Source organism: Choristoneura fumiferana, chromosome 26, assembly GCF_025370935.1.
Source record: "Choristoneura fumiferana chromosome 26, NRCan_CFum_1, whole genome shotgun sequence".
Lineage (NCBI taxonomy): Eukaryota > Metazoa > Arthropoda > Insecta > Lepidoptera > Tortricidae > Choristoneura > Choristoneura fumiferana.
This window is the reverse complement of record NC_133497.1, coordinates 4406422-4418531: the sequence shown is the minus strand read 5'-3', so window position 1 is coordinate 4418531 and position 12110 is coordinate 4406422. Positions and strand designations below refer to the sequence as shown.

The following is a 12110-nucleotide window of genomic DNA, read 5'->3' as shown; positions in this document are numbered from 1 at the left end:
TAAGTTTGCTTGAGAATTATGAGTAGTTTAAGAGTAATTAGCAGCCTAAGGTATAAATATACCCAACTTGGAAGATTCCGTATAAAATACGAATCCTTAGAAAATATTACTTAATTTTTTCGTAATGGCTGGACGAGCCCTTTTCAATTGGGGTGTGTACACGCTTTGGCCATATTTGGGTAAATTCTTTAGGTAGTTCTTTTTACATTTTGGAAGATATTTATTATATATTTATGTTTACTATTAATTAATACTTTATATTGGCTATGGTAAGAACTGAAGGAATACACAAGCTACCCGACGTTAAGTGGTCTCAGAGGGATATTTTCTCAAGTTATAAAACATGAAGGTATTCGTAATTATAGTAATTTCAATAACGCAATTTAAACGGATTAAATTTTCCGATATTTCGAACTTTTTTCATCATTGAACGCTGAAAAAAGTACGTATCATCGGAAAGTTTGGGGTTGTATTAATTAAAAAAAAACTATCGATTTGTCGATAACATCGATAAAAAGCGGTGCTCTCTCCCTACAATCTGTCAATAGACGCACGCAAAATTCCGGGCCCTAATAATTACATATTGCTAACTAGTCTTTCCCCGCGTCTTCGCATTCGCCCGCGTTGGCCATCAGCTCTGGTGGGTCAATCAACTTTTTAGTGTAGCTTGATGCCATGGTAACTTCTCCTGGGTCACTTATTAAGTATGATTTCATGGGGTACAAATTCACTAAAAATTAGGGGTTGTGACAGTTTTAAGGCCATCCCTTCATGGCTCATCTAAGTATGCTATAGTATACATTGCAAACATTTTTCTAACAAAGTGTATCATTGATGTCTCCCGAGTTACGGGACAGAATAACATACACTAAAAAGTTGATTGATCATGTGTCTATTCGAAATTCTGGAAATTTAAGTCCCAAAAATTATAAAGTAGAATTCTTTACATTGCATTAGAAACACCACACCGTTGTGTTTCGGCATGGAGAGTAAGACAGCCGGTGACATTACTGGCACTTCAGGTATCCCATCTTAGGCCTCTAGGTTGGCAACGCATCTGCAATACCCCTGGTGTTGCAGATTTTTATGAGCGGTGGTGATCTCTTACCATCCAAAGACCCACTTGCTCGTTTGCCATCCAGTCGAATAAAAAAAATTTAAAATCTCTAGTCTAGACCTAGAGGATTCGATTTACCAGTATCGTTATTTTCTTATAGCAAATTACACAACGTAACGCCTGATTCAATAAATCACTTGCTCAAATTCTCCATATCCAAACTCTGGTGTTGCTTCTTGACATGATTCCTCAAACTGACATTCTGCGTGAACGTCGCATCACACACCTCACAGCGATACTTGTTCTCACTATGACTCTTCATATGCAACCTCAACGCCCTAAGCCTCGGATAACTCTTCCCGCAATATTCACACCTAAAATTCCTTTCGCCAGTATGAGTCGTCATATGTTCCTTCAACTGGCAAGGGAGATAGAACATACGGTCGCATACTTCGCATTTATGCTTGGAAATCTTTAAATGCGCTCGTCTGTTGTGTTCTCTCCATGATTTCCTATTGTCATACGTTCTATCGCAATGCTGGCAAGCAAATTCCCTTTTCTCCCCATGAACTTCGATCCTGTGCCTACATCTCAAAGCGTAGGAAAAAAACACTTCATCACACTTCCCGCACTGATACATGGGTTCCTTCTTATGCGTCGTATTTATGTGTAAATATCTGCCATGTCTGGATTTAAATTCCTTGCCGCAGTCCTTACAAGTATACATGTCAGTCGGCTTCTTCTGATGTATCTTCTGATGCTCCGTCAACCTTCTTTCCTCGAAGAAATGCGCTCCGCATATATCGCATATGCAACTACCAAAATGCAAAGCCATATGGTTCCTCAAAACATGGAAATAACCGAAGGTGCTGTTGCATTCTGTGCAAGTTAGATGGCTCAGGGTTAGCTTGAACTGTAGCACCTCGTTCTGTATTTAAGGGAATAGATAAATCTGGTGTACGGTGATGATATGCTTTTTGAAAGTGTCCAAGTCTTCTATTTTCTCCTCGCAGAGCCTGCAGTCTATTCTTAGGACGTCTATTTGGGGTATCTTCCGGTTTCTGATGACTAAATCCTTGTATTTCTTAGGGTCATGGGTCATTGTGTGGTCTCTAAGTTCTTTCGGGTCTGTGAATATTTCGCGGCAGTATATGCAGTGGTAATCGCTGAAGGAAGTTTCGAAGGGGCATACGTATGAGTTTTCGACTATGGTCGCGCAGTTGTGGAACAGTTTGTCATCCTTGTCAATGGCTTTTAGACGAACTTTTGGTCTCTCTGGCGGTTTGGTGGTTCCTATAAAAAAAAAAATCAGATTCAAGTGAAAGATTACTTTGCCCGCGACCTTACAATAGCTGGGTCAATCAATTTTAGTGTAGCTTTTGTTGATATGGTAACGTCTCCTGGGTTATTTAATAAAAATATGAATTTTATGGGGTACCAATCAGCCAAATAAGTGGTCTATCAGTTTTTTAAAACAAGTTCCATCAAATGAATATGTCGCTAAAGTCGAACTTTTGCAAGTTGACAGCACGTCTATTGGCATTATTGTTTTTATGACGTTGCAAACGATTATCAACTTTAGGGTGGTAGACCACATATTTGGCTGATGGTACAAATTCAATAAATTTAGGAGTTGAGACAGTTTTAAGGCAATAGGGAATGGAATGAAAATTTAGAAGGTTGCTTGAAAACTTTTTATTCTTTTTACCTTTTCTAATTAGCAGAAAAAAATAAACAGATTTTTAAGTAGCATCAATTAATTAAAAAAATGAAAGAATTTCTTTACATTACGAAAACGTTTAAAAAAGAATTTATGTGTCTTTGACTCGATCGGTTTCGACACGTGACACAGATGACTCTTACCGTCTGTTTTTCATCTCACACCATAGAAGCTCATGTCAGTTTCTATGGGCGTGTACATGAAAACAGGGTCGGTATTTCCATATTAGTATTACTCGGCCGGTAAAGAGTGTCACCTGTCAAAAACGATCGAGTCAAAGACAATAAATTCTTTTTCAAAAATGTTTTTTATTCTGGACTATGGAACACCCGTTATCCGACGGACTGTCGTAATTGGGGGTAAAGAAAACTCTTTCAATTTTTATTAAATTAATTGATGCTACATAAATCAGATTTTTTTTTTTCGTTTTATTAGGAAGGTTATTCCTATTGATATAATAAAAAAGTTTCAAGCGTTTCTAAATTTTTCAAAGACATTCCCCATCCTTCATTGGCTCATCTGCTAAGCATGCTAAAATAGAATAGTATAATATTGATGTCTCCTGAGTTACGGGGACAGAATAACCACTAAAAAAATTTATTGAACCAGCTACGTCTATGCAAAAAAATGTGTTCGCATGCAGCTCCCCCATCACACTGTACACTACGCTAACGCGTTTCGAACTCAACCAGAGTTCATCATCAGAGCAACACAACAGTTCACCAATCTTTAAATGTAACATGATTTGATTTGTAAAAGAGTAAATAAACTTTAATTCATTAAAAAAAATTATTTTTTTTTTCTCAAAAAGTTTTGCCGTTAGTCCCCACCTAGGCAAAGCCTGTCAGGTGGCGACCAGGATGCTACAAAATAACTTTAAATTTAAATTTAAACTTGCAATTAAAACAAACTTGGTCAGAGTTAATGCAAAAAAAACATTTTCTTTTAAACTAACCTTGCCCGTCTGCTCCATCATCTTCACTTCTTACTAAGTCTCTGCATCCGCAGCACAATGTCTCGCTCGCACTTGCCTCTCTGTCTTTATCTTTGCGGCGCTTGCGCAGCTTGCGCGGCTTGCTAACCACATCTTCTGTCACATTGTGTCTGACAACTGTCAAAAAAATTGTATATGTAGATTCCGCTCGTTGATTCGTTGGTGTACACACGTGCCCCGGTGTAATCTCTAAGAATAGTGATCTCGGTTCAATACCTGGGTAGTTTTTACTAATATTGGTGTTGGTTTATAACAATTTTATCATCCAGGTGGTTTTACACGTAAGTATTGGGATTTTTTAGCATGAGTGACAAAGATCCTCCCGATAAGGGAGGCTCGTTGTCGTTTATCACAAATGAGGGTATGTCATCACAAGACTCATACGATGGCTCATTTCTACCTCTCACTCAAGCTTCACAAATGCAAATTGGGGATGTACAAAGTACAAATAGAAAGCGAAGTGCAATGCTTGATGGTGGTATTGTTAGCATATCCGAGTCTCCGAAAAAAACTCAATCTCCTGGGGATTCTATTCAAAATATGTATGTCACTCCCGGTTATAGCGCAGACGATCCGCCCTTGAAATATTCAGATGCAGACAAGGGACCCTTTGTGGTTCACATCAGTAGGACGGAGCCAGACCCCTCAGCTGGTTTAACATTGCGCGTCCTGAAACTAGCTCAGCTTCTACATAAAAACAATATTAAAGGTATTTTGGAAGGTTCAATAAAAGCCATGGGTCGTAATAAAATTGCCATTAGTTTCAAATCAGCAAATGAGGCAAATTGTTTTTCCGATTCTGAGTTTATACAAAAAACAAATTAACTGCGTCTATCCCACGGTATCAAGTATCTAGGATGGGTGTAGTGAAAAACATCCCGACTGAGTGGTCACTTGAGGAATTGGTCTCAGGTATTGATTTCCCTTCAAGCTTTGGTTGCTCAACTGGTCAGATAATTAAAGCGCGCAGATTGTTCAGAAAAGTGCGTAGGGAAGGACAAGCCCCAGAATGGATCCCTCAAACACAGTAGTTCTCACTTTTCACTCTCAATCACTTCCAGAGAAAATATATATTTTCAACACATCTATACCAGTTGCTACCTATGACCTCCCAACCATACAATGCAGAAACTGCTGTAAATTTGGCCACATAGCAGCAAAATGTAGGTCTAAGCCATGTTGTTACAACTGCTCCCAACAACACACAGGTGAATCTTGCACAGTGCCACAAAACAAAATAAGTTGTTTGTTCTGCTCTGGGCCTCATAAAGCTACAGATCCAAAGTGTCCTGAACATAGCCGTCAAAAGGCTATAAAACTAGTTATGTCTGAAGAAAATATTGGATATCTTGAAGCGGCTCAGCGGTTCCGCCCCGTTAGGACAAGGTATGCGGATGTATTCCAAAAACCGTTTGATACACCCCAGCCTCTTCCATTCCCAATCACCACTCCCCTCTCCAGTCCAGTCCAGGGCACCCACCCCAAATTATATAGAAGATTCCCCATCACAGAAATCATATAAAAAACAATTTTCACCGAACGAAGGCAAACTCGCCAAGCACGTTCTGAAAAAATGTATGATAGACAGGCTCATCAACAAATAATTCGTGAACCCCCTTCAGTCATGCCCAATGGGTGTGCACTGACTAATCCCCCTAGTTCTACAACCCCAAATGACAATTTGTTGGAGCTCCTAACTGGACTCCTAGTTAATATGGTTCGCAAGTTTGGCGATGTCTTACCGAACAATGTCTTGTCCCAGCTACAAACAATTCTTCCTCTTATTACTTCTAACGCTAATGGATCAGAATATCTTGCAGTGGAACATACAGAGTGTTAGAAATAAAAAACCGGATCTAATTCATCTATTAAACAAATTTAAACCAGTGGCTTTTGCCATCGCTGAGACATGGTTAAACCAGAGTCCACCTTTAGGATTCCGGGTTACTCATGTCTACGAGACGACAGAAGCGACGGGTACGCAGGTTGCGCTCTCCTTGTTAATAGATCTTTTATGTATAACCTTATTTCTATCCCTAACCACAGCCCTGGTATTAATATCATTGCAGTAAGGTTACTAAATCTTTCATTGTTTCAGTCTACATTCCTCATCCAACTTTAGCTTTATTATCAGAACTTAATACTATCCTCTCAAATATTTCAGGTCCTTATATTATTCTAGGAGATTTCAACTGTAAACATACCTTATGGGGCTCTCCCACTTGTGATTCAAACTCTGCTGCTTTGTTAGACATGCTTGATGATTTGAATCTTTGCGTTTTAAATGATGGCTCTCCCACAAGAAGGACTTCACCCCTTCAAAATTCTAGTGCATTAGACCTGACCCTTGTCTCTTCAAATTTAATATCCTCCTTTAATTGGAAGGTATTAGATCGTTCGTTCGGCAGCGACCACTTTCCTATACTCTCCACTATCATAAATTCATACCCCTCGCCTTCAATTTCTCCTCCTCTTAAAATACAGAACCGCCCAGGCCGACTGGGGCAAATTTTCCCGAAGCCTAGATGATGAGATCAGCAGCTTGGATGAACCTGACGGTGATAACCTTCTCGAAGTATACCCTAAGTTTGTAGACCTACTCATTAAAGCTGCTGACCTAGCCATCCCTCTTAAAAATACAGCCCGGCATAAAATTTCCTCGCCTCCATGGTGGGATTCAGAATGTACTAAAGCCATTCATGAACGTAATCGTGCTGAATTAACATATTCTGCTAATCTCACCATGGACAACTACATATCCTTCAAGAAGACCCTAGCTAAATCAAAGAGATTGCTCTCAAAAAAGAAATCACAGGGTTGGACTAAATTCTGTGAATCACTGTCTCCTAGATCTCCCGTGTCTCTGGTTTGGAAGAGAATAAAAGCTTTTCGACGCGGTATGAATTCCGATTCTAATGCAGCATCCAACTCCACTGATTCATGGTTGCCAGCCTTTATGGACAGATTGTCACCTCCCTTTGTACCAGCTGAAGACTTATTCCCTGCTCCAAATTCTCAATCCCATCCTGCTTTGGATAGTATGGATGAACCTTTCTCCTTCCCCGAGCTTTTATGTGCCTTAGATAACCTTAAAGATTCTGCGCCGGGAATTGACGGTATCCCTTATTCGTTTTTGATAAATGCATCACGTGAGACTAAAATGTACTTTTTGAAATTAATAAACTTGATCTTTATCACGGGAGTGGTACCAGAAGCGTGGAAAACTCAAATTGTCATCCCCTTACTCAAACCCGGTAAAGATCCTAATGATCCATCTTCTTATCGCCCTGTAGCACTCTCTTCGGTCCTGGCAAAAATTATGGAACATTTAATCAAAAACCGTCTTGAGTGGATCTTAGAGAATCGTAATATCCTGGCTAAATCACAATTTGGTTTCCGTAGAGGGTTGGGAACTATGGACAGTCTGAGTATTTTAACAACTGATATTCGAATGGCCTTCAGCAAAAATCAATATTTGGTGGGAGTTTTTTTAGATATATCTTCAGCATATGATAACGTCAATCTCTCCATACTCAGGCAGAAAATGCTCCAGCTGAGTATTCCGATGAGATTGACAAACATCATATGTAATCTATACATGGCTCGATATATATGCGTCCGGGTAAATGGTACTACGCTTCCATCTCGACCTGTATGGAAGGGCCTACCCCAGGGCTCGGTCTTAAGCCCGTTATTGTACAGCCTCTATACGTCTGATTTACAATATTCAGTTGATAGCTTTAGTAATATTTTGCAGTATGCAGACGATATTGTCCTGTATAGTAGCTCTCCCTCGCTGGATGACTGCGCGTCAAGTCTAAATACAGCCCTTTCATACTTAAAAGACTGGTTAGATCGCCATGGTCTGTCACTATCGGTCCCCAAATGTAATACTGTTATATTTTCTCGTAAAAGAGTTATCCCACCCATAAATATCAGTATAGAAAATCAAGCTATTGCTACTTTGGACAAAGTTAAATTTCTGGGAGTATATCTTGACTCGAAACTGTCTGGGGTTCATCATCTGAATTTCGTTGTCAATAAATGTGAAAAAAGCCTGAATGTTATGCGGTCCTTATCAGGCGTTAGATGGGGTAGTCACCCGTACACCCAAAAAATACTTTATAATGCTATAGTTCGAAGTCACTTCGACTATGGTAGTTTTATCCTAGAACCGTGTAGCAAGCTAACATTAATAAAACTTGACAGGATGCAAGCTAGGGGTCTGAGAATTGTTGTCGGTGCCATGAAATCCTCTCCGATAAACGCACTACAGGTAGAATGCCTAGATCCTCCACTCATACTCCGCAGACAATATTTGGCCGATAGATTTTTTCTAAATGTTACCCAATTCCCTAACCATCCTATTAATCGTAAAATTAAACGCCTGTCTAACCTTTCGACTTCGTCCAATTATTGGTCACATAAAGAGCTGCCTCCTCTAATTAAATCATTTAACAAATTTATGTCTGTCCCTGTTTTCCGCTTTAATAAAAACCCCATCTTCTGTTTTGATTATGAAACTTTAATTTTCGAACCAACTGTAGTTTTTGATTTGGGAATACGTAAAAAATCTGCTGCTGCTAATGCTGAATTTATTGAGGTCATGAATAAGAAATGGAATGGGTGGACAAAAATATATACCGACGCCTCTAAAACTTCTGGGGACTTAAATGTCGGATCCGCGGTCTGGATTCCCAGTCACCAAACTATATTGAGTTTCAAATGTCCAGCGCAGTATTCGGTATTCACGGGAGAGTCTGTGGCTATATATGAGGCAGTATCCTACATACAATCTCATCAACTCAATAAGACCATAATTTTATCAGATTCCTTGAGCTGTTTACAGGACTTAGTGAAACTCCCTTTCCATTCTAAAGATAACTTCTATCTAACTCTAAAAATTAAAGAGAAGCTAAGATCATGCCATCTAAATAATCTTCAGGTAGTTCTGGCTTGGATCCCCAGCCATAGCGGCATAGTAGGCAATGAACAAGTGGACCAATATGCAAAAGATGCTATCCAGTTAGGAATCAATACCTATGACAAATCCTTTAGTCGTGACTTAAGATCTAATGTCCGTCCTCAACTTCTTGAGATCTGGGAAAATTTGTGGCACAGATCACAGCAGACCAAAGGACGACACTATGGTAACTTGCAGCCCGACCTTCCTTCAAGACCATGGTTTTTTAAATACCGAAATTTCAATAAACTGAACACGACGACAATAATAAGGCTGCGCCTTGGTCACTTTTGCTCCCCGGTTTTTTTGGCTAAACTCAGAATTAAGGACAATTCAATATGTGAATGCGGTATGGGCGAAGGAACTTTGGAACACATATTCTTGGAATGTCCAAAAATATCTGTTCCTATGTACGACCTACTACCCCATAACATCTGTAGACCTGTTAACGTAAATTTCCTTTTAACACTGGTTTTCTCCCCCTTTTGTAGTATACTAGACTCATTTTTATCTAAAAATAACATCAAATTATAATCCAAACCCGAATCCCCTTGCAATCCCTTAGTTGAAAGAAAAAGAATCCCGTAGTTAAACTGTGTCTAACTATACGTTAAGTAGTGTGTTGTTCAGTGGTGGCAGGTGGTTACTTTTTGTTTTAGATTGGTTGTGGCTGGTATTCTACCGAACAAGGACAGCTCTACCGTACTCGACCTGAAGTCGTCTGGCAGTGTCTTATCCAACCTCGACATTGGCGGAATCATCGCATCGTTCGATGGGGCCATTATAATCCCAAAAATTGAATTGAATTGAATGTATATTGTATTTCGATCCGCAATTTATGAAAAGTGTAAACAAAGACGCATTTATCCGACCACAGACATTCAATGATGTGAAAACCTAGAACCTGTTGCAAATAATTAATCTGTTCAGTAAATCGATTAATTTATGAATTGAATAGATCAAAGTATTTTTGTCTATTTAATTATTTGCAATACTTGATTTCATTCCAAAGACTGTTTATTCAATTATAAAAGCATTAACTATTTTTTAATTTTGAGGAATGTAAATAAAAATTGCTTATTCATCCGCGCATTAATCAATTCTTAAAATATCAAATTTTCTACCAAAGCTTCAATCAAGAAATAACGTCAGAATTTTTCAAATGAAACATAAATATTTAAATCAAGTGAATTTTGATGAAAAAAGTGATTAGACATCTAGTTAAAAGACACGAATTATAGATAAATGTGTTATTGATTCGATCCAGTGAGTGTTTATACAAGAATTTTGATGAAATTGGTTTGTTTACACTTTTAATAAATTGGATAGGCATAACAATTAATTAATTACTGATAGTTGCTGTACTTAACAGCCGTGGGATGATGATAGATGAAAGTAGTTTAAAATCACTCACAATTGTTAATATGATCATCATCCATGATGTCGTTGTCTGGAAAAGTTTCTGCTTCCTGTATCTCCACCTTGATAACTTCAGCCTTCAGTTCTATGCTTTCTTTGTTCTCTGTAAAATCATAATTGCTAGATAAATTAGTGCCTCAAAATTTTTTGAATGCTTAAAGAGGAGATGAACATACTAAATTGTAGGCATCTCGGAATATTTTCCTGGTAGTAGGAGCATTAGTTTCAATGGCCCTCAATTTATTTTATTGACGGTTGAAAGGAGAAATTTAGTAAGCAACATTTTTGAGAACATTTTAATACAGCTGAAACAACAGAGAAAAATTTACTGATTCTGAACATGTATCACTTCTTAAAAAAATGTTGGTTAGTCAATTTCTCTTTTTCAACTGTCCATATAAATAAATAAAATAATACACGGGACAATTCACACCAATTGACCTAGTCCCAAAAAGTAAGCTTAGCAAAGCTTGTGTTTATGGTTATGGGTACTAAGCAACAGATAAATATAATTATACAGGTATTGATACATACTTAAATACATATTAAAGACCCAAGACCAGAACAAACATTACAACCACTAGTGACTAGGCCGTCAGGTCATTCAATACGGAATAGACTTTGGTGAGCACTGCATCCAGGGGTGTAGGGATCTTGTATAGAACCATCGAAGCTAGTCCCTTATGGCACTTGGTTTGACTTGTGTCTGAGTGTGTCTGTGTCCTTGTGTCTGTGTGTCTGTGCATGTATGCGCACTTTACTTTTAGGTAATTTTGGATAAGTACCCTATATAATCAAAACTAGTAAAAAATTGGCAAGTCTTGTGTTCTATGGCAAATGGTATGTCTGACAGGTAAAAAAATTATAAAAATTTGAATCTATAACGCTGGCTGGTGGATTTGTATATTGGCTTGCAGCAGCTTCTCTTCACAAAGAAGGACCTGCACTCGGAAGGAGCATGCATCCCGGAGCCTCGCTACACACATTGCGCGCAGATAGACGCTCCGTCTCCATAGTTCCATCTAGATCTGATAGCTATTAAAAAGAAAATAAAGTTTTTAGCATTAATAAAATTGTTATTTTTTCTTATATTTAGAAACTAAAATAATAATTAAACAGGATGTTTTATCTTTTTCTTTAAAACAGCAGGGTATTTTTATGCCTCGTTTGTTTGTTTTTTATCCTAAAAATAAATACTGAAAAATGACAGTAGAAAATATACTGAGAAATTATGTCATTATGCAGCACTCCCTTTATGCAACGTACATTATGAACTGGTAGTACCAGTAAACATGCTAAATATTAAAATGCAATATAATTCTTTAATTTCAGACGAATTAAGTTATAATTTACCAATCAATCCGAAGCAGTCATAAACATATCAGAATAGACCTCCTTTTGCCCCTGAAATTCATACTCTACGTTTAACACACGGCATTTTTTGATGGAGCCGCAACACGGCAGAGGCCTGGGTCGAATACGGGGCCTTGCGATTCGTGGAGCTCATAATTTAACAATTTAAGGCGATATATTTGTTAAAAATCTATACGCCTGCCGAACAACTTTCAACTTCTCCGTTTGACATGAACATTTGTTTTTGTTTTCTAATTTTCTTTGCGTTCAGAAAAGAAACTATTTTGGAAGAAAAATGCACATAATTGATAAAATTTTAAGTATCATTTTGTATTCATGAATTGCTTTTTATATTTTATTTTGTACTATTTCTTTTGAAAATAATATTTTTGTCTAATTAATTACTGAACTTTGCGTCCAGAGCAGGAATTTACGTACAAGCGCCATCTATTGGAGAGTAGATCCATCTCAAGATTTTTTTTGACATAAAGACAGTATCTCACTCTCAAGTTTCCAAATTGACGCGAGCAATGCAATAACGAAACGCGCTTTTTCGGATTTTTCGGGCAGATGCCAACAGAAACAATGTCCATTTAGTCGTGAA

The 12110-nt window shown here is 38.0% G+C and overlaps 1 pseudogene; it reads right to left on the bottom strand.

Annotated features, from left to right (window-relative positions):
• Nucleotides 1-254: 254 nt before the first annotated feature.
• LOC141443106 (uncharacterized) lies at nt 255-3753 on the bottom strand (annotated as a pseudogene).
• Nucleotides 3754-12110: the final 8357 nt, after the last annotated feature.